General features: G+C 40.7%; 1 protein-coding gene across 2 annotated transcripts in view; it reads left to right on the top strand.

The window, feature by feature from the left end:
• The first annotated feature begins 3350 nt into the window (after window positions 1-3350).
• Window positions 3351-24141, top strand: part of PPP2R3A (protein phosphatase 2 regulatory subunit B''alpha) — a 215807-nt gene continuing 195016 nt past the window's right edge. Inside the window, exons 1-2 of one of the 2 annotated variants that reach the window (XM_032408643.1) lie at window positions 3351-3490; window positions 3959-4054. The gene's annotated coding sequence lies outside the window, so the exon portion shown is untranslated. The remainder of the gene's footprint in view (window positions 3491-3958; window positions 4055-24141) is intronic. The other variant, XM_032408644.1, reaches the window with a different exon arrangement.

Raw genomic sequence — 24141 nt, 5'->3', positions numbered from 1 at the left:
GAGATTTGTTCCATAAGAGAGATGAGGAGCAAGAGGTGTTAAGGATTTCTGGCCTAAATAACTGAGTGGATATTGGGATCTTGACCTAAGATAAGAAAGGAACAAGTGATGAGGAACAGGTTGGGGAATTAGGGGAAGGAGAAGGGAATACACTGAATTCTATACGTTATTGGTTTCTAATATAATTCCATTGTGGTCAGAGACCATACTTCATATGACTTGAATTCTTTTAAATTTATTGAGATTTGTTTCAGGGCACAAAATCTGGTCTATCTTGATAAATATTTTGTGTGCAACTGGAAAGTATGTGAATTCTGTTATTGGAAGGAGTGTCATACAATTGTCAATTAGGTGAAGTTGCCAGATAGTGTTATTTAAGTCTTCTCTATCTTTGCTGATTTTCTGTCAATTTGTCCTATCAATTACTGGGAGGAAGGTATTGAAATCTACAACTATTGATTGTAGATTTGTCTATTTCTCCTCACTCGTATCTATTTTTCCTTCATGAATTATTAAATGCATAAAGACAATTGTTATGTCCTCTTGATGAATTGACCCCTTTATAATATGAAATGATTTTCTTTACTCCTTGTAATATTCTTTATCTGAAATATTTTCTTTTGACTAGTTTTCTTTTGTTTGCATAGTAAATCTCTTTCTATTCTTTTGCTTTTAACCTATTTGTGTCTATGCATTTGAAGTGCATTCCTCATAAGCAGCATCTTGTGTCGTCTTTTTAACCCAGTTTTGGCCTTTTGGTACGACTTCAAGATCACTAATCTTTTCTTTGGCAATGTCTGATTTGCCATTAATCCTATCCAGTGCATTTTTATTCAGACATTGTAGCCTTCATCTCTAGAGTTACAATTTGGCTCTTTTTTTATATCTCTCATGTCTCTTTAACTTTTTGAACATTTGGAATACAGTTACAGTAACTGTTTTCATGTCCTCGTCTGCCAATTCTAACATCTGTGAAAGTTCTGGGTCTGATTTTGAACAATTAACTTTTTATTATGGGTTGTATTTTATTAAATATGACCAAATCTCTAGTTCTATTATCAGTTTATGAGAAGAAAAGGGGTAGAGAAACATGTTAACACACAGGGATACAATCAGTAAAGTGCAGAATGTGGGGGAACACCACAGGACAAGCAATCAATTCCGCCAACATACAAAATGCAAGGAAAGAAAAAAGTTTAAGAGATTTTAACCAAATGCAATGTGAGGACCTTGTTTGTACCCTGACTTGAAGAAATAAACTATATAAAACATTTATAAGAAAACTGGGAAAATTTGAACAATGACTAGATGTTAAGAAATTGTTAATTTTTAAAGATATTATAATGATTTTGTGGTTGTTATAAAAATAGACTGTATTGTTTAGAGACACATAGTAAAGTACTTACAGGTAAAATAATATACTGCTTATGATTTGCTTCAAAATAATCCAAGGAGGGATGAAAAGGTGAGGTTCAGATAGAACAAATTGGTCAAGGGATGGTAACTATTGAAACTGAGTAATGAATACACAGTAGTTCATTATATTATTCTCTTTACTTTTGTAATATTTGATGTTTTTTCACAATTTTAAAAAATCAGATGTTCTGTGTTTGAGAAGCCTTGCTCTATCCTCTCCCTACTCCTAATAGAATCAATTGTGCTCAGGACTGTTCCCCTACCGTCCAAATAAATTAAACCCTCATTTATCTCCAAATCTTTCTCCCTAATTGGCTATAAACCCTTGAGAGCAAAAATTGTCTTATTAATTTTCTATTCTTTGTATTCCCACCACCAACCACAGAGCCAGGGTGCTCAATAAATGGTAGCAAATTGGCAGCTCTCTAGCCCTAGTTCACCAAGGTGCCCATGACAGAGAGGCTGACTCTATCCTATTAAATCAAATTTCCAGTTAGGTGCTCTGTCCTTTATAAATTCAAGTCATATTGCATATAAGTGTATGGCAAAGGAACCAAAGGAGTCCTTATGTAAAAACTCAGGCAATAAAACTATCAAGACAAACCAGGAATCCAGCAGGGATTGGCAGGGTCAGCAGTACTGAAACTGTTTTATAGTTCACTATGTACTTCCTTTTCTTACAGGTATGCATTGCTCTGTGACCTTTGCAAAGTCCTTCTGTCCTGCCCTGCCTTTCTCATAGTACTGCTCTATGTCTTAAATGATACTGTAATGCATTTTAAAGGGTTTATTTTTTTTTTTAACTGGAAAGTTTAAAGCGTTATGGCTTCCTCTCAAAGCATTGAGGCATCTCATGGAGCACATCAGTTTAGCTACTGGAAAAATTGAACTTAGATGAAATTTTCAGTAAGCAAAGTCTGTTTCCTTGCAATATAAATATACACACAGCACCTATTCCATGTTGTGCTAGGTGCTGATGACAACGAGTGAGGACAGCCCAGGTGCCCAGGACCTCTCCTCATAGAAAACCTAATCCTTGGCTCCGCGGTGCTCCTTACTCATACTGTTCAATCTTCTGATTGACTTATTTATTAAGTTATTCATTTGCTTATGTATTTATTGATTACTATTTTTAATTAAGAATTTTACAAATACATCCTGATTGGAGGTTCCTAATTCTGGGGTAATTTCCATTTGTTCTTGGGGAGGGCATGATAATGGGCAGGTGGCCTTTGACTTCCTGTGGTAGTCACCAGGAGGATAATTTGGGGACGCCGTTCCCAGCCTCTGTCTTCCCTGCTATGGATGAACTTTTGTTTTTACCCACTTTACATAGCGTTAAATCTGGGGAGTGGTTATAAAGGTGTGTGTCAGAATAATTCATTAAGCTGCGCTTTGGGTTTGTATGGCTTTCTCTACTTGTCTTAAATTTCATAATAACAGTTAAAAATAAATCTCTCTTCCTTCAAAACTCACGCAACTTGTTCACTTCACAAGGTAATGTGGCACAGGTGCGGGCCACTGGGAGTATCGGGGTGACCAGGAGTGTCCGCCGGTAGCAAGGGCTGCGTGTCTGCCATCTCCCCCCGTCAACGGAATCAAGCGGTCGGCTCCATGAGGGTAAAAGAACTAATGAAGATAACAATAACAACGATTACAAAATGACAATGGCAATAAAACCACAGTAATAACAAATCCGAGCGAGAGATTCGCATTCGACAGACGGTTGTAAGCACCACAAATCCTGTCACCACGGGGCCGCCGTACCGAAGACCGCACGGGCAGCGGACACCGCGGCTCTCGTGGCGCCCCTGGCGGCCCCCTTCCCGGCTCCGGCCGGCGGGGTGGGCGGAGCCTGGCGGGCGGGGCGGGGCGGGGCGGGGCGCCGAGCCCGCGGCGGAGGGTGGGCACAAGGGGGAGGAGGTGACGGACTGGCGGCTGGGCGGGGCGCGCTCGGGCCTCAGCTCCTCACACGCCGCGCTCGCAGCCCAGACCCCGCGCCCCCGGGAGTCCTGGTGGCGAGCGCCGTGTGCGAGCCGAGGCAGCAGCTGGAGGAGGAGCCGCGGGCGCTGAGGTAGGCGCGGGGACGCCCGCCGCGCGGCCTGGAGCCCGGGTGCCTCCGGCCCTGCCCGAGGGTGGTGGCGAGGCCGGGGGGGCGGTGCGCGGAGGCCCGAGCGGGCGGGGCCGGGGCCTGGGGGCGGGGACCGGCCTGGCCGGCGGGGCCAGAGGGGCCGCGCGGCGCTGGGCCAGCGGGCAGAGCCGTGGGAGTCGGGTTTTGTGCACGCCCAGCTCGGTCCCGGGCCGTGGCAGCCCGGGAGGTGTGGAAACCGCCTGCCCCGGGGGGCACCCACGGAGCAAGGAAGGCGGGGGACGGCCTTGTCCCTCCCACTTTTGGGGCTCCCAGGCCAGTTCGCCCGCACAGCCCTCGGGAACTTGTTAACAGGAAAGCTTGGCAGAAAAACAAATGCCAACGTTTTGGAAGAACTGAGAGTCACGTCGTTAGGCGCTGAGGCTTTATTTTCCTTCCCCGCCCCCTGCCCAGCCTCAGCCCGACTTGGCCAAAGAAGGATGTGTCACCAGCTCGGGGCCTCGGGCGGGATCCCCGGCCTGGCTGAAAGCAGGAGTACCTGAAACAAAGGTAAACGGAGGCCGGACACACCCCGGCCCTGCCGTGCGGCCGCCCTCGGACCGCCTCAGTGGGTCTCCCCCGCGCCGACCCGGGCCGCCGCCTCGGAGGGGCTTTCTCCCGGGGGGCCTCTCGATGGAAACCAGCTGGCCGGGCTTGGAGTTGATGTTGCATCTGAACTCTGTTGTGCTCACATTATTCCCAATCCCCCCAACTCTGGTAAAGCTTAAGGAAATTTTACCCAGTTTTAGTGGTCAGCAAATGTAAGGGAGGATAAATTGCTGTTTGTAAATTATAATGTATTTTCTTACTAGGAAATGGTCTGAAAACACGAAATAAAAATTCTTAACACGGAAGCAAAAAAGAGTGATTTGTAGTGCCTTCCAAAATCTGAAGACGTGTTCCTTCTCAAATCATTTATGTGTACAAAGCATCCCCCCAACCTTTGGTGCCAGGCATTTTTCTTTGTTCTTTATTAGTCTCAGGCCTCAGTTTCTTGTAAACAGAGCACCCAGTGCTGAGACCCTAAGAATTGCCATACTAGGTCAGGGCATGTGGATCCTGCTCAGTAGGCAGCAGCACTGTTTTCTTTCTTGGTGATACCATTAAAAATTATCTCAATTTCATTCCTTTCAGAAATATCCGTGACTTTTAGTGAAAGCCTTTTAAAAATCTATAGACCACTCCTAATTTATACATAAAATCTGTTCATATTTTTGCATCCAAATGGTTCTCCTATCCTCTCTGACAGAAGAACTTGAGATGGTGTGGGGAAAACTTGGATCTTTTATAAATCTGGGAGCTCAGAAATTGAGGACAGGGGAAACAAAGTAAAGTTTTTTTAAAAATAGAAAGCTTTGAAGAAGTCTTTATCAGGACCAGCCTGGCTGTTTAGTTCAAAAATAGTTGTATCCATTAACAACCTGAATATTAGTAAGTTAAAGATTTATTTGTATTTTTAAGTATTTGTATATTTTAAAATGTAGTTGACATTCTGGACAGTGAAGGGGTTATCTGACTTTATCTTAGTCTAAATTAATTTTACCTTAATGTCTAGCTGAAACCTGCTGCCCTAAGAGAGTGAAAGTTTTGTTTCAGCAAGAAGGGGAAAAAAGAGATGAGTATTTTTGGAGTATGGAGTACTTGAGGGGGGCACTTGTTCAAACCATAACTTTGCTTTTAAACTTTTCATAGGCTCATTACCTTTGGCAAGCATAGTCTCCGCTGATTTAGTCCCTGTCACCTTTCAATACACAGCTAAAGCTTTTCTAAACATACTCCCCTCGTACACATACCTTACCCCTCAAAAAACCCCACCACCTGGGGTAGAGTTGATCCCTTTTGGGTATTACCGTTCTTTAAATTAGGGGTTTTCATCTCTGGTACTGTTGACATTTTGGACCAGGTAATTTTTTGTTGTGTAGGGCTATCATGGTCATTACAGGATGTTTAGCAGCGTTCCTGACCTCTACTAAATAGGTACCAGTAGTACTTCCCCCCCACACACAATTATAACAAATAGTCACACAATCTACACAGTTGTGACAATCCAAAATGCCTCCAGATATTGCCAGATATCCTCTGAGAGAGCCAAAATCACCCCCAGTTGAGAACCATTGTCCTAAATAGACTGTTGCCTTAACAACAGTGATCCTGCATTGTTTTCATTTGCTTATGTGTTGATTTTCTCTGCTGTCCTAAGGTTGAGGGCAGAACAGTCATTCATTTATTTACCAAATATCTGAGGAAGGGCATACTTTGCCAGCCAGATGCTAGTTCAAGTCTGGGAATATAGTGGTAAAAGCAGCTGGTGTGGTCTTTGCACTCCTGGACATTATAGTCTAAAGAGAGTGACAGATGCACACATGTATAATGATACAGATACCTCATTACAATTGTAATAAATTCTGGGAGAAATACAGGGTACTCTGAGTACATAAAACAAGGGTCTTGACCTAGTTTGAGAACTAGGAAAAGTTTCCTTGGGAAATGACCTTTAAGTGAGGTGGACATTGAAGGATAAATAGAAGTTATAAAGTGAAGCATAGGGGGACAATATTTCAGGCAGAAGGAATAGGACCTTTTCTGGGAACTCAGAGGCCAATGTGGCTGGAACATGGAGAGTGATAGGAACACGGTGAGACAAAATAAAAATCTGGAAAAGTTGGTAAAGGCTTTCTTTGAGCAGCAGTTCTCAGTCCAGCCTATTCATCAGAATCACAAGAGGAACTTAAAACAGTACTCGTGCCTGGCCCATTAAATCAGAATGTCTGCAGTCTGCAGTGGATCCTACTTCCCTCCCCAGCTGCCATTTTCCCCACATTTTCCAAAGGGATAACCACTAGTACTAGTTTTGTGTATTGTTCTAGACATTTTTTTGTTGGCATTCAAGCAAATGCATATTCTTAGTTCCTCCTGTTGTGTACACAAATGGTAGCATACTGTACGCACTATTCTTTTTTAAAGATTTTATTTATTTATTTCAGAGGAAGAGAGAGATAGCACATGAGCGGGGGCAGGGTGCGGTGGAGAGGGAGAAACAGGCTCCCCGCTGAGCAGGAAGCCCAACATGGGGCTCAATCCCAGGACTCTGGGACCATGACCTGAGCCAAAGGCAGCGGCTTAATTGACTGAGCAATCCAGGCACTCCTGTACACACTATTCGTGTTTGCAACAATGTCTTGGAAATCTTTCCATTTCAATATATAGTTTCCTTATTCTTTTGAATGACCATGTAGTATTCCATTGTATGGATATACCACAGATTATTTAACCATTCCTTTATTGGTGGACATTTAAATTGTTTCTAATAATTTACTATAAGGGATAGTACAGGCATATGCCAGTTCATGTGTGTGAATATATCTGTAGGATAAATTCCTAGAAATGGAATTACTGGGTCTAATATGTACATATGCACATAAATGTTGGTGTGTAAAAGGATCAGTATGGTCATATTGGAGAGAATGGTTTGGAGAGAAATGAGTGCTTGTGGGAAACAACTGACCCTAATTAAGGTTACTGTGTGCTGTAGACTGCATTTTGTCCCCCATGATTGAATTTGAAGCCCTTCCCCCTATGTGACTAAATTTGGAAATAGAATCTTTGGTAGGTAATTAGGGTTAAACAGGGTCAACAGGGTGCGGCCCCAACTCAATAGAATTGGTGGCCTTATAAGTAGAGGAGGTTGGAAAGGCCATGGGAGCTCACAGTGAGAAGGTGGCTATCTGCAAGCCAGGAAGAGAAACTGACCTTGCCATACCTTGACCTGGGACTTCTGCCCTCCAGAACTGTGAGAAAATACATTTCTGTTGTTTAAGCAATCCAGGCTATGGTATTTTATTATGGCAGCCTGAGCCAATACACAGTGGAGAGGTAGAAGAGAAAAGATGGTAGCTGGGACCATGGTGGTAGCAGAGGAGATGGAGATGAATACAGGAGATATATTTAAGAGGCATAATTGAAAGGACTTAATGATTGAGGGAGAAATAAGTGAGTAGGATGACTCCCAGGCTTGCCCAACCAGGTGAATGGTGGGGTTGTTATCTGAGGTAGAGAACACTGGAAGGATAAATAGTTTTGAAGTGGGTATAAATCACAGTTCACTTTGGGACTGGTGAGACCTCTGAGTGGAGATTGCACTTAAGCTTTTGATAATTCAAATCCAGAGCCCAGAGGAGTGGGCTGAACTGGGGACCCATATTTAGGTGTGAATTGAAGGGTGTGGATGGAATTACCCAGAGCAGAGGTTGGGAATCTATAGCCCACAGCTGAATCTGGCTTACAGATGTGTTTTGTTTTTCCCATGGAGTGTTTTTTGTTGCTTAATTTTGAGTTGCCAATAATTTAAAATCTGAAGATTTCCCATGAAAATCTAGATTTGGGCCTTGTCTTTAAAAGTGAGAAGATGTAGCACTACTAAGCTGGCTTTCCTGTATGGCAACAGTTGGTTGGAGCTAAGTCACCACTGATCCCAGCTGCTTTCTAATTCACCAGAGAGTCCACCACTCCCTAAAACTTATGCCTGGCCTGCTTTGTTTATTTACTTCTCTGACCCTGTAGGCATTTGAGTGTGGAATCCCTGCTCTAGGAAGAGAATATAGAACTGTGATTCTCATCTTGGCTGCACATTGGAAATATTGGATAATTTAAAAATACTGTTGCTCATATCCACACCAGAAATTTCTATTGCTGTTTACTTGTTCTAAATTGCAGCCTGGGATTTTTAAAAACTCCTCAGGTGGTTCCACTGAGCAGTGGAAGTTGAGTTGAGACCATTGACAGAGATTAAGAAGAGAAGAAAGCTCAGGCTCAGTGTTTCAAATTTGAGTAAAGGAGGGTAGCTCCAGGATAAGGGATGAGAAGTGGCCAGAGAGGTACAGTGGAGTGGGATCTTGTTTGCAGCTAAGATATGCAGACTTAACCCAATACACTTGAAGGTGTTTTTAATTAGATGAGAGAGAACAAAATTTATTTTGCATGTATACTTACTGTTTGTTTTGTGTATACCTGTATATGTGTATGCTGTTCATAACTGCCTGGAGTTATGTATACAAAAAACAGCTATGCTTTATTTAATGGGCCATTTAAAGGATTCAAGAGTAATTTAATCTATGCTTGACTTTTGTCTTAGGTGTTTACTTTAGAATCTAATTTCAGTTTAAGTTGTGTCATAAAAGGCATATTTAAAAAAGAGAAGAGTTATCAAGTAAAGATGTAGATTGAAAATGATCAGTTGAATTTAGCAAGATGGAGTCTTTGACCTCAGCAAAACCATTTTAGATTGGAAGAGGCAGAAACCAGATTGAAGTGGGTAGAAAGTAAGGAAATGGAAAGGGTAAATGTTGGGGAAATCTTTTGAGTTTACCCTAGAAGGGGAGTGATGAGGGAAGGTCACGTGTCTTATATGTATGGTAGGTGCAGTCTGCGTTGGTTACCCAAATGCTTCTAACTCTTGAGGGAGGTAACTGATTACCCTTCACCCCCATTTCAGAGGGGTCTTGCTTGTATTTGTTTTGGAAACTTTGTGCTTTCCACTGAGGAGATTTTGCCAGGACCTTTGAGACTCAGATGTTAGTGATTAGGCCCTTAGTCTCTTTCTTATCTGAAAAGCCACAGGGCTCCTAAAGGCCAGTGGGGCTCCAGTGACCCTGACATCATCCTGCCATTGAACTGATGAACAAAGATCAAATTGTTGTCATGTTGAAAATGGAATACTTGGCTATGTCAGGGAATATGTATCTAGCTTTCAGATTCTCAGGAGCAGTTTTAGCAGCTGTATTTTTTTCCATTTAACTTGATATTATAGCTGGTTTTCCAGTTGCATATATGTAAAATTTCTCATACTTTGAAATCTTTATCATTGATGCTGATTAAAGGGTATGGATAGAAGTTGGAGGAGACCCTCATTGAGCTCAAAGAGAACACTGAACAAACTGGTTTCCAAAAGGTTGTGTGAATGCTGGAATGTAGTTACCTTGAAGACCTTGGATTAGAGTGGCTGTCCAGAGTGGGTTGTCATGCACATGGCCTCTACCAATCTGTCTCATTTCTGCCTCATTGGCAACTTTAACCTGGCATAGGAGGTTTAAAGAGTTGTGATCTACAGCAGAACAGAAACCATAGGGGTTGGAAAATGCCAAGGATTTATTACTGAGGAATGGGGTTTGTTAGTTGAAGGCATAAGCCCCATTGCTATACTCTTTTTGCAAATAAGAGTGTCATCCTGTGAGGGATTAGTCTTTATAGCTGCTATTAGTTCATCCGTTAGGTGGATGATGGTTGACTTCTGTATAAAGGATGCCTTTATGATATAAGTAACAGCCCTTGGTCTACAAAGGTTTATACTGGGAGTCTATGATAAGAAAATATTTTGTCTAGAAACTTCTATGTGCTTGGGCAATTGTAGGAATTCCACCATCATAAATAAAGTAGATAGAGATAAGATAGAGGTAGATAGAGGGAAAAGTTCATTGCCAGGGTAGGCCAGAGCTTCTTTGGTTTGCAGAAGAAATAGGATGGTTGAGTGGGCAGAAGACTTGCAGTCAGTTCTTGGATGCCAAGTCTTGATCTGTCAAATGTCAGCTGTGTGATTTTTGTGTGTGATTTTTTTTTAAATTGAGTTAAAGTTCACATAACATTAAATTAATCAGTTTAACCATTTTAAAGTATACAATTCAGGACTTTCAGTACATTCACAGTGTTGTGCAACCATCACCATTAATTACAGAACATTTTTGTCACCCCAAAAGGAAACCCTGTACCCATTAAACAGTCACTCCCCATTCCTCTCTCCCCGTTCCCTGAAAACCACCAATCTGCTTCTGTCTCTATGGAGTTGCCTATTCTGGACATTTCATATAAGTGGAATCACACAAATGTGATTTATTGTGACTGGCTTTTTTCACTTAGCATAATTTTGTACAAGGTGCATTCATGTTGTAGCATGTGTTCCTTTCTTTGAATAATAATCATTCCTTTCTTTGAATAATAATTCAATTGTATGAATATACTATATTTTGTTTATCCATTCATCAGTTGATGGGTATTTGGGTTGTTTATTCCTTTTGGCTATTGTAAATAGTGCTACTAAGAGCATTCATGTATAATTTTTTGCTTGAATACCTGTTTCAGTTCTTTTGTGTACATACATAGGAGTGGAATTGCTGGGTCATAGATAATTCTGTGTTTAACTTTTTGAGAAACCACCAAACTGTTTTCCATAGCATCTGCACTATTGTACATTTCCACTAGCAATGTTCTGAAGTTCTAGTTTCTCAACATCCTTGTCAATACTTGTTATTTCCTGTTTGTTGTTTTTTAAAGAGTGAGTGAGAGCAAGAGAGGGGAAGAGGAGGAGAGGGAGAGGGAGAATCTTAACCAGGCTCCATGTCCAGCACCGAGCCTGATGCAGGGCTCAGTCTCACAACCCTGAGATCATGACCCAAGCAGAAATTGAGTCAGACACTTTACCAACTGAGCCACCCAGGTGCCCCACTGGTTGTTGTTGTTTTTTTTTTTAAGTTTTTATTTTAATTCCAGTCAGTAAACATACAGTGTTATATTTCAGGTGTACAATATAGTGATTCAACAGTTCTATTCATTACTCAGTGTTCATCACAAGTACACTCCTTAACCCCCATCACCTATTTAACCCCCCCACACACCCTCTGGGGGTTTTTTTGGTTATAACTATCCTAGTGGGTGTGAAGTAATATCTCATGATTTTGATTCATATTTTCTTAATGACTAATGAAAGATGTTGAACATCTTTTCATGTCCTTTTTGGTCATCTGTATATCTTCTTTGGAAAGATGTCTATTCAAGTCCTTTGTCCATTTTTTAATTGGATTGCTTGTCTTTTTGTTAAGTAGTTGTTAAGGATTCTTTATATATTCTGGATACTAGACCCTTGTCAGATATATTATTTGCAATACTATAGGCTGCTTTTTCACTTTCTTGATAGTGTCCTTGGCACACAGGTTTTAATTCTTCTTTTTTTTTTTTTTTTGCTGTATCCTGTGTTTTTTTTTTTAATTTTTTATTATTATGTTAATCACCATACATCACATCACTAATTTCAGATGTAGTGTTCCATGATTCATTGTTTGTGCATAACACCCAGTGCTCCATGCAGAACATGCCCTCTTTAATACCCATCACCAGGCTAACCCATCCTCCCACCCCCCTCCCCTCTAGAACCCTCAGTTTGTTTTTCAGAGTCCATCGTCTCTCATGGCTCGTCTCCCCCTCCGATTCCCCCCCTTCATTCTTCCCCTCCTACTATCTTCTTCTTCTTTTTTTTTTTTCTTAACATATATTGCATTATTTGTTTCAGAGGTACAGATCTGAGATTCAACAGTCTTGCACAATTCACTGCACTTACCAGAGCACATACCCTCCCCAGTGTCTATCACCCAGTCACCCCATCCCTCCCACCCTACCCCCCACTCCAGCAACCCTCAGTTTGTTTCCTGAGATTAAGAATTTCTCATATCAGTGAGGTCATATAATACATGTCTTTCTCTGTTTGACTTATTTAGCTCAGCATAATACCCTCCAGTTCCATCCACGTCACTGCAAATGGCAAGATCTCATTCCTTTTGATGGCTGCATAATATTCCATTGTATATATATACCACATCTTCTTTATCCATTCATCTGTCGATGGACATCTTGGCTCTTTCCACAGTTTTGCTATTGTGGACATTGCTGCTGTAAACATCGGGGTGCACATACCCCTTCAGATCCCTACATTTGTATCTTTGGGGTACATACCCAGTAGTGCAATTGCTGAATCGTATGGTACCTCTATTTTCAACTTTTTGAGGAACCTCCATACTGTTTTCCAGAGTGGCTGCACCAGCTTGCATTCCCACCAACAGTGTAGGAGGGTTCCCCTTTCTCCGCATCCCCGCCAACATCTGTCATTTCCTGACTTGCTAATTTTAGCCATTCTGACTGGTGTGAGGTGATATCTCATTGAGGTTTTGATTTGGATTTCCCTGATGCCAAGCGATGTTGAGCACTTTTTCATGTGTCTGTTGGCCATTTGGATGTCTTCTTTGGAAAAATGTCTGTTCATGTCTTCTGCCCGTTTCTTGATTGGATTCTTTGTTCTTTGGGTGTTGAGTTTGATAAGTTCTTTATAGATTTTGGATACTAGCCCTTTATCTGATATGTCATTTGCAAATATCTTCTCCCATTCTGTCGGTTGTCTTTTGGTTTTGTTGACTGTTTCTTTTGCTGTGCAAAAGCTTTTTATCTTGATGAAGTCCCAATAGTTCATTTTTGCCCTTGCTTCCCTTGCCTTTGGCGATGTTTCTAGGAAAAAGTTGCTGTGGCTGAGGTCGAAGAGGTTGCTGCCTATGTTCTCCTTTAGGATTTTGATGGACTCCTGTCTCACATTTAGGTCTTTCAACCATTTGGAGTCTATTTTTGTGTGTGGTGTAAGGAAATGGTCCAGTTTCATTCTTCTGCACGTGGCTGTCCAATTTTCCCAACACCATTTGTTGAAGAGACTGTCTTTTTTCCATTGGACATTCTTTCCTGCTTTGTCAAAGATTAGTTGGCCATAGAGTTGAGGGTCCTTTTCTGGGCTCTCTGTTCTGTTCCATTGATCTATGTGTCTGTTTTTGTGCCAGTACCATACTGTCTTGATGATGACAGCTTTGTAATAGAGCTGGAAGTCCGGAATTGTGATGCCGCCAGCTTTGCTTTTCTTTTTCAACATTCCTCTGGCTGTTCGGGGTCTTTTCTGGTTCCATACAAATTTTAGGATTATTTGTTCCATTTCTTTGAAAAAAGTGGATGGTATTTTGATAGGGATTGCATTGAATGTGTAGATTGCTCTAGGTAGCATTGACATCTTCACAATATTTTTCTTCCAATCCATGAGCATGGAACGTTTTTCCATTTCTTTGTGTCTTCCTCAATTTCTTTCATGAGTATTTTATAGTTTTCTGAGTACAGATCCTTTGCCTCTTTGGTTAGATTTATTCCTAGGTATCTTATGGTTTTGGGTGCAATTGTAAATGGGATCAACTCCTTAATTTCTCTTTCTTCTGTCTTGTTGTTGGTGTACAGGAATGCCACTGATTTCTGTGCATTGATTTTATATCCTGCCACTTTACTGAATTCCTGTATGAGTTCTGACAGTTTTGGGGTGGAGTCTTTTGGGTTTTCCACATAAACTATCATATCATCTGCAAAGAGTGAGAGTTTGACTTCTTCTTTGCCGATTTGGATGCCTTTTATTTCTTTTTGTTGTCTGATTGCTGTGGCTAGGACTTCTAATACTATGTTGAATAGCAGTGGTGATAGTGGACATCCCTGCCGCGTTCCTGACCTTAGGGGGAAAGCTCTCAGGTTTTCCCCATTGAGAATGATGTTCTCTGTAGGTTTTTCATAGATGGCTTTTATGATATTGAGGTATGTACCCTCTATCCCTATACTCTAAAGAGTTTTGATCAAGAAAGGATGCTGTATTTTGTCAAATGCTTTTTCTGCATCTATTGAGAGGATCATATGATTCTTGTTCTTTCTTTTGTTAATGTATTGTATCACGTTGATTGATTTGCGGATGTTGAACCAACCTTGCAGCCCAGGGATAAATCCCACTTGGTCGTGGTGAATAATCCTTTTAATGTACTGTTGGATCCTATTGGCTAGTATTTTGGTGACAATTTTTGCATCCATGTTCATCAGGGATATTGGTCTGTAATTCTCCTTTTTGATGGGGTCTTTGTCTGGTTTTGGGATCAAGGTAATGGTGGCCTCATAAAACGAGTTTGGATGTTTTCCTTCCATTTCTATTTTTTGGAACAGTTTCAGAAGAATAGGTATTAATTCTTCTTTAAATGTTTGGTAGAATTCCCCTGGGAAGCTATCTGGCCCTGGGCTTTTGTTGGGAGATTTTTGATGACTGCTTCAATTTCCTTAGTGGTTATAGGTCTGTTCAGGTTTTCTATTTCTTCCTGGTTCAGTTTTGGTAGTTGATACATCTTTAGGAATGCATCCATTTCTTCCAGGTTATCTAATTTGCTGGCATAGAGTTGCTCATAATATGTTCTTATAATTGTTTGTATTTCTTTGGTGTTGGTTGTGATCTCTCCTCTTTCATTCATGATTTTGTTGATTTGGGTCATTTCTCTTTTCTTTTTGATAAGTCTGGCCAGGTGTTTATCAGTCTTGTTATTTCTTTCAAAGAATCAGCTCCTAGTTTCGTTGATCTGTTCTACTGTTCTTTTAGTTTCTATTTCATTGATTTCTGCTCTGATCTTTATTATTTCTCTTCTCCTCCTGGGTTTAGGCTTTATTTGCTGTTCTTTCTCCAGCTCCTTTAGGTGTAGGGTTAGGTTGTGTACTTGAGACCTTTCTTGTTTCTTGAGAAAGGCTTATATTGCTATATACTTTCCTCTTAGGACTGCCTTTGCTGCATCCCAAAGATTTTGAATAGTTGTGTTTTCATTTTCATTGGTTTCCATGAATTTTTTTAATTCTTCTTTAATTTCCTGGTTGACCCATTCATTCTTTAGTAGGATGCTCTTCAGCCTCCATGCATTTGAGTTCTTTCCAACTTTCCTCTTGTGATTGAGTTCTAGTTTCAAAGCATTGTGGTCTGAAAATATGGAGGGAATGATCCCAATCTTTTGGTACTGGTTGAGACCTGAAATATGACCTAGGATGTGATCTATTCTGGAGAATGTTCCATGGGCACTAGAGAAGAATGTGTATTCTGTTGCTTTGGGATGGAATGTTCTGAATATGTCTGTGAAGTCCATTTCGTCCAGTGTGTCATTTAAAGTCTTTATTTCCTTGTTGATCTTTTGCTTAGATGATCTGTCCATTTCAGTGAGGGGGTGTTAAAGTCCCCCACTATTATTGTATTGTTGTCAATGTGTTTCTTTGCTTTTGTTATTAATTGCCTTATATAATTGGCTGCTCCCATGTTGGGGGCATAGATATTTACAATTGTTAGATCTTCTTGTTGGTTAGACCCTTTAAGTAGGATATAGTGTCCTTCCTCATCTCTTATGATAGACTTTGGTTTAAAATCTAATTTGTCTGATATAAGGATTGCCACCCCAGCTTTCTTTTGGTGTCCATTAGCATGGTAAATGGTTTTCCACCCCCTCACTTTCAATCTGGGGGTGTCTTTGGGTCTAAAATGAGTCTCTTGCAGACAGCATATCCATGGGTCTTGTTTTTTAATCAATCTGATAGCCTGTGTCTTTTGATTGGGGCATTTAGCCCATTTACATTCAGGGTAACTATTGAAAGATATGAATTTAGTGCCATTGTATTGCCTGTAAGGTGACTGTTACTGTATATTGTTTGTGTTCCTTTCTGGTCTATGTTGCTTTTAGACTCTCTCTTTGCTTAGAGGACCCCTTTCAATATTTCTTGTAGGGCTGGTTTCGTGTTTGCAAATTCCTTTAGTTTTTGTTTGTCCTGGAAGCTTTTTATCTCTCCTTCTATTTTCAATGACAGCCTAGCTGGATATAGTATTCTTGGCTGCATATTATTCTCATTTAGTGCTCTGAATATATCCTGCCAGTCCTTTCTGGCCTGCCAGGTCTCTGTGGATAGGTCAGTTGCCAATCTAATGTTTCTATCATTGTAGGTTACATATCTCTTCTCCCGAGCTGCTTTCAGGATTTTCTCTTTGTCTCTGAGACTCATAAGTTTTACTATTAGATGTCGGGGTGTTGACCTATTTTTATTGATTTTGAGAGGGGTTCTCTGTGCTTCCTGGATTTTGATGCCTGTTTCCTTCCCCAAATTAGGGAAGTTCTCTGCTATAATTTGCTCCAATATACCTTCTGCCACTCTCTCTCTTTCTCCTTCTTCTGGGATCCCAATTATTCTAATGTTGTTTCGTCTTATGGTATCGCTTATCTCTCGAATTCTGCCCTCGTGATCCAGTAGTTGTTTATCTCTCTTTTTCTCAGCTTCTTTATTTTCCATCATTTGGTCTTCTGTATCGCTGATTCTTTCTTCTGCCTCATTTATCCTAGCAGTTTGTGCCCCCATATTTGATTGCACCTCATTAATAGCCTTTTTGATTTCGACTTGGTTAGATTTTAATTCTTTTATTTCTCCAGAAAGGGTTTCTCTAATAACTTCCATGCTTTTTTCAAGCCCAGCTAATATCTTTAAAGTGATGATTCTGAATTCTAGATCTGACATCGTACTAATGTCCGTATTGAGTAGGTCCCTGGCAGTTAGTACTACCTCTTGTTCTTTTTGTTGAGGTGATTTTTTCCATCTTGTCATTTTGTCCAGAGGAGAATCGATTAATGAGAGAACAAAATGCTAACAGGGTAACAACGTCCCCAGAAAATATACTCTAAACAAATCAGAAAAGACCTGAAGCAGGGGGAAAAGAAAGGGAAAGAGAGAAAAAAGAAAAAGATAAAAACAAACAAAAACAGAACAAAACAAAAAAAAACTAGAATATGACCAAATATGATCAGGCTGGTACATAGATCAGTGCCACACACTAGATTTTGGGTGTATTTTGGTCTGTTAGAAGAAAGTGCCCCCCAAAATTTTAAAGAAAGAAAAACTTATATATATACAAAAATAAGGGTTGATATGATGAAGGGATGGAATATGACTGTAAAGATGAAAATTATAAAAAATTTTATGAAAGGAATTGATAAGAAGTTGTTTGAAAAAAGAAAGAAGAGGATCTAAAAAAAAAAAAGGGAGAGTGTGATCAGGCAGGAGAGTAGGAAAAAAAACATACACTAGATATTTAGGGTATATTTTGATCTGTTAGAAGAAACTATCTCAAAATTTTAAAGAGAGAACAACTTATATATATATGCCAAAAATACGGGTAACTACTATGAAGGGATAGAATATGACTCTAAAAATGAAAAATAAAAATGTTTTTTTAAAAAAGGGTTTGATAAGATGTTGGTTGAAAAAGGGAAAAAGAAAAATTCAAAAAAAAAAACAGTTAAAAAAAATTAACTTTGAAAGACTAAAGAATCATGGTAAAAAAGCCATGGATTCTACGTGTTGTATTCCCCTAGCGCTGGAGTTCTGCTGTTCTCATTGATGGGTAAACTTGGTCTTGGCTGGCTGTTCTCACTGATCTTCTGGGGGAGGGGCCTGTTGCCGTGGTTCCCAAATGTCTTTGCTGAAGGCGGAATTGCCCCGCCCTTGCCTGGTCCGGGCTAAGTAATCTGCTAGGGTTTGCTCTCGGGAGCCTTTGTTCCCTGCAAGCTTTCCGTACCGCTTTAGAGGCCGAGGGTGAAAATGGTGGCCTCCCAATCTCCGCCCCGGAGGAGGCGAGAACTCGGACCCCACTCCTCAGTGAGCCCCCAGAGAAAAGCAGTCAGTCACTCCCGTCTCCCTGGTCTCCGGCCGCACTCCGTGCTCACCCGGCCTGTGACCGAGCGTTTCTATCTCTGGCACCCGACTCAGCGTGGAGTCTCCAAACCCAGCAGATCCCTGCGGTGCGCTCCCGCGCCCCTCCTCCCGGGGAAGGAAGGGGAGTCTCCCCGGATCTGCCGCTTGTTGGGTCCCTGCTGGAGGAGCAGTGGCCCGACTGTGCCCCAGATACCGGTCTGTGGCAACCCCAGGCTGAGAGCCCGCGCCTCGGCTCCGTCTCTGCAGCCGGCTTCCCCGCTCCGATACCTGGGAGCTCTGCCGCACTCAGGCACCCCCGGTCTTCCTGTGACCCCAAGGGTCCTGAGACCACACTGTCCCACGAGGGTTCCAACCCCAGTTTATCCACCGGAGCAACGTCCCTCAGCGGAGCAGACTTCTAAAAGTTCCGATTTTGTGCTCCGCGGCTCTATCACTTGCCAGAAGAGGCGGATGGAGGCCCCTCCCCCACCGCCTATCCTCCTGAATATCACCTTGGATTCACCTCTCTGCATGTCCTACCTTCCAGAAAGTGGTGGCTTTTCTGTTCAGAGAGTTGTTGCTATTCTTTTCTTCAATCTCCTGTTGAGTTTGTAGGTGTTCAGAATGGTTTGATCCCTATCCAGCTGAATTCCTGAGACCAGACGAAATCCAGGTCTCCTACTCCTCCGCCATCTTGCTTCGCCCCCCCACAGGTTTTAATTCTGATGAAGTCGAATTTCTATTCTTTTCTTTTTTGCTTATACTTTTGGTGTCATATCTAAGAATCCATTGCCAAATCCTAGGTCATGTCAGTTTACCCCTGTGTTCTCTTCTAAGAGTCTATAATTTTAGTTCTTACATTTAGGTCTTTGATCAATTTTGAGTTAATTTTTGTTTGTGACATAGGGTCCAACTCCATTCTTTTGCATGTGGATATCCAGTTGTCCCAGCACCATTTGTTGAAAGAGATGTTTCTTTCTTTCTTTTTTTTTTTTTTAAGATTTTATTTAATTTTACAGACAGAGAGGAAACGCAAGTAGGGGGAGTGGAAGAGGGAGAAGCAGGCTCCCCGCCAAGCAGGGAGCCCAACGTAAGGCTCAATCCCAGGACCCTGGGATTCTGACCTGAGCCGGAGGCAGACGCTTAATGATTGAGCCACCCAGACGTCCCTAGATGTGTGTTCTTATGCAAGTCTCAGACCCTGTGTTTTCTCATTTGTGAAATGAAAGTGAATACTTGCTTCACAAAGTTGTAAGATTAAAAAGAGAAGATGTATGTTGAACAGTAAAAATGACTGAACAAATGATTATTATTGTTTTGCCATATATATACATATCCATATATATATATATATGTCATTTGTATAAGGCCCCTGTAAGTTAATGTCCTTCAACAACCACCAGAAGTCTTCCATCTAGTGCATAGTGAGTCATGACATAGAGGATTGGGGACCGTGTTGTACTCCTGAGTACAAAGTCATACGGCCCTGATGCAGGAGGTAGTTGGAGAGATTGTACTTGTCCAAAATTGAAAGTATATTTTCTTGTAGAGCATGTGTTTGTCAAATTCTGTTGCTATTCCTCTCAAATTTAGGTGTTCTAGGTGTGTAAGGCATAGTTTTAATTTAATTTAATTTTTTTAGTCTTTAAAACTAAAGAGTTTTCAGGCATAGTAGGAAAATAAAGGCAGTTCTTTTTATTGAACTAAGAATAATCACATTTCATTCCATCAGCTTTTAAATGTCTAGAACTAAGACTTTTCCTGATTCAATGGTTAGTGATCTTGCTTAGTTCAATCAACAAATATTTCTTGAGTTGCCACTATGTGCCAGCCACTGTACTAAATACTAGAGATATAATGCCTTAACATACAAGAACAAACTCTTGACCCTGCAGCCCCTTCTAAATCTGTTCCTTTCTACAGTTGTCTAACTCACTGAGTCCAGTTCCTTTCCACCAGTCCCTCTTGAGTCATTGCTAATCAGGCCTTTACCTCCCCACCCCAACCAAGACCTCCACGTTGCTAATCCATCAAGTGCGTCAGTACTCAGTCTTTCTTTTACTTGACCTTTCGGCAGTATTTTGCACAGCGATTGTTCCTCTTTCTTTGAAATGCTTTCTTCACTTAGCTTCCAGAACACTACTTTCTCTGGATTTCCCCCCACCTTACTAGAAGATTCTGTCTTAGTCTTCTTGCTAGTACTTCATCATCTTCCTGATCACTAAAAGTTGGGATGCTGCTTACTTCTCAAACCTCAGTTCTTCCTTATCAACACTATTTCCTTGCATTTCACCCAGTCTCATCACTTTAAATACCATCTATACGCCAACAACCACATACCAATGAGTACCAGATTTTATCTCCAAGTTAGACCTCTCTGAATCTCATACTCTGATATCTAATAGACATCTCAAAACTGAATTCATTTTCCCCTCCAAAACCCACCCTTCTTGAGGCCTGTCCCATCTCAGTAAATAGCAGCTCCTTTCTTCTCGTAGCCCAGGCCAAAAACCTTGGAGTCATCCTTGACTGTCATCTTTCTTCCCGTATTCAGTCTGTCAGCAAACCCTGTTGGCTTTACTTTCAGAATGTATCTAGAATTGGTCACAAAAAAAAAAAAAAAAAAATAGAATTGGTCACAATGCCACTATCTCTCCAGCTTCTACCTTCTCCAAACCACCATCCTATCTCACCTGAATAATTGCCATAGCCTAATTCTTTTTTCCCTGCTTTTGTCCTTGCTCTCCTACAGCCTGTTCTCAATGCAGCAGCTAGAGGGACCCTGTTAAAAGTAAGTTCTTAGCTCAGAAGCTTTATGCCTACCTTGTATACAAGGCCCTATATAATCTAAACCCCCACTTATATAATCTCTGACCTCATCTTCTGTTGTTCACCCCTGTGCTTACTTTGTCCAAGTCACAAAAGGCACCTTGTTCCTTCTCCAATAAACCAGCTAAGTTCCTGCCCTAGGGCCTTTGCTTTCCCCCAGTATCTACAAAGCCCCCTCCCTCACTTCCGTCAGGTCTTTGCTGAAGTTCACTTTCTCAAGCACTCCCTATCTCCTTGCCTTTCAAACCCTGCTTCTCAGTAGTCTGGGTGCTCCTACTACCCTACCCCCTGAGACTGAGTGCTAAAGCTATCCCTCTCCCCCTCCATTTACTTATCTTTAAGCTTATATTTGAACAGAATCCCTTCAGTTAAAAAAGCAGTTTGAAAACTGCTAGTCTACGAGGTTAGAAATAAAAAGCAGAGATTAGCGGCTATGAATGGAGATGTCATTAAGGACTTAGAAATCATAGCAAGGGCACACTTATCCTTTCCATTTTGTGGATCATAGGCACAGTCCTTATTTTACAGTCTTGGGGGTGGAGCCCTATAATACTGCTGCTATGACTACTGATGAACACAGTGCTCCTATTAGTGTCAAGCCTTCCCTCAAGCACTGTGGCTCAGGTGTCAGCATTTGTCTTCCTTCAACATGATGTCTTGTTATTCTGGCAGTTGGGTTAGAAGCCTTCCCCATGGTAGGCCCTGCTCAGTGAGCTGAGGAGGCTCATTTGGTGTGCTGGTGGCAGTATTGGGAACCATGAATTAAAGGCAGTTAAGAGTTATATACGATAGGAGAGTGTGTTGATTCTACTGTGAGATGCTTCAGATTCTAAAATAAAGGGCAAACAGATCACATCCAGTGATAGTCTCCCTAGGTAGCAAGTTCAGAGGCTTCATCTGGCTCATTGTTTCTCAGCCTGTCTGCAAACCTGCAGGCCTTCTCACCAGTTATTGTTATTAAAGGCTGGAATGGTGCTTGTTTTTTTTTTTTTAATTTTTTTATTGTTATGTTAATCCCCATACATTACATCATTAGTTTTAGATATAGTGTTCCATGATTCATTGTTTGTGCATAACACCCAGTGCTCCATGCAGAACGTGCCCTCCTCAATACCCATCACCAGGCTAACCCATCCTCCTACCCCCCTCCCCTCTAGAACCCTCAGTTTGTTTTTCAGAGTCCCTCGTCTCTCATGGTTCTTCTCCCCCTCCGATTTCCCCCCCTTCATTCTTCCCCTCCTGCTACATTCTTCTTCTTCTTTTTTTCTTTCTTAACATACATTGCATTATTTGTTTCAGAGGTACAGATCTGAGATTCAACAGTCTTGCACAATTCACAGCGCTTACCAGAGCACATACCCTCCCCAGTGTCCATCACCCAGTCACCCCATCCCTCCCACCCCACCCCCCACTCCAGCAACCCTCAGTTTGTTTCCTGAGATTAAGAATTCCTCATATCAGTGAGGTCATATGATACATGTCTTTCTCTGTTTGACTTATTTCGCTCAGCATAATACCCTCCAGTTCCATCCACGTCGTTGCAAATGGCAAGATCTCATTCCTTTTGATGGCTGCATAATATTCCATTGTATATATATAATGGTGCTTGTTTTGATTTGCTGTTTTAAAAGACAGTGCATTATTTCTAATGAATTTTTAACCAACAAGTATTATATATTCTCCTTGCCTTGGCCCTTTTCCTAGATGAGCTAATTCCCTAGATGACAAACAAGTAGATAAATAATGTAATTTCAGATAGTGGTAATAGTGCTATGAAGAAAAATAATGTCCCATAATAATGAACACTTGGGGTTTCCGATTTTTCCCTCTTTTAAACATTACTGTGATGAACATCCTTGTACTTATGCAAATGTATGATGTTTGTATTGCATAGATTCTGAAAGATGGAATTGCTGGATCATATGATCATATAACCAAAATTTTAATAGGTACTGTGAATTGGTTCACAAGGTGTCTATACTAATTTTATCTATAATATAATTAAAAGCAGTAATGTGTTCCAGTTTTTCAATAAATAAAATATTTCCATTATTTTTTACTTATACTAGTAATATGGAATACATTCTCTTTGTAAAAAAATTAACGTAAGGCTAAAAATCCTCATGCCTTCTACCAATTTACAAATTTTCGCCTCTTTTAAAAGTTTTAAAAACTCATGTCTTCTTTAAAACAAACACCTCACGTGTCCTTGTTTTTGCTTTTATTTCCCTGTGACTGAGTATCTTTTCTTGAGTTTTTGACCATTTGTATTTCTTTTTCTGTTTTTTTGGATTGCACAACAAAGAATGCTAATTACCTATGATCCATTCTTCCTTCATCTTTAGTAATGGGAACCCCAGCTTTTAGCCAGGGCCATTGCTGCCCATCTGGAAGACAACTTTCCCTGGACTCTTTAGAGCTAAGTATAACCATGTGAGTTTCAGCTGATGATACATGAGCAGAAGTGTTTGGTATAACTTTCCGAAATCTCCTTAAAGGGAGAAGTCACTCTCTTCTTCATTCCTTACCCATCTTATATTGGAACACAGATGCAATGACTAGAGCTCTAATAGCCATCCTAGTAAATGAGGACTGTCATTGCAGCTCAGTGAGCCAGAAAACCTGGGTCTCTGAGCGGTTGGTGGAGCTGCTGCACCAGCCCTCAACTTCTTTTGCCTGAGCGAGAAATTTAACTTCTATCTTGTTTAAGCACTCTTCTTTTTGGTTTTTCTGTTATATGTGGCATAACAAATATTTATTTATAGGAGTTCTTTGTGCCCTAGATGCTCATCTTTATTATAAAAATGGTACATTTTCCTCCAGTCTAGGTCCTCTCCCTTTGTTTGTAATAGTCTGTAATTTTGATCTCAAATTTACCCTTCTTTGCCTTTATGGCTTTTGATTTTACTGACTTTTTTTTTTTTTTTTTACTTTTAAATCAACATTTTTTCCTGCCCTGAAAATCTAAACATAGACTCTTACATTTTCTTCTACTTTTATACAAAATTTAGGTCTCTAATTCATCTGGAGTTTATTTTTATGTATAGTGTAAGGGAGGAATCTTGTTTAGTTGGCCATTCATTTGGAATAATCTTTATAACAAGTGGCATGTCAAATTATCAGTTAATAAATTGCCATATATGCATAGATTGGTTTTAGAACTCTGTTTAGTTTCATTGATCTTTGGTTCTTCGCCAATAATATACTTTTAATTACTATAGCTTTATAATGTGATTTTTGGTGAGGCAAGGTCTTCTTTCTTCTTTTTTAGAAATTAAATGTTAAATAGCTATAGCACAATATTTGGAAAATGTGTAAGGTGAAGAGTATAACAATACAATGAACATTTGTTACCCACTGCTCAGTTTAAGGGAAACATTATTTTTTTGTTTTTGTCCCCCCCCACA

The sequence above is a fragment of the Phoca vitulina genome, unplaced genomic scaffold (assembly GCF_004348235.1).
Source record: "Phoca vitulina isolate PV1807 unplaced genomic scaffold, GSC_HSeal_1.0 scaffold10, whole genome shotgun sequence".
NCBI lineage: Eukaryota > Metazoa > Chordata > Mammalia > Carnivora > Phocidae > Phoca > Phoca vitulina.
Note: the sequence above shows the minus strand (reverse complement) of the source record. Positions and strands in the feature narration are given on the sequence as shown.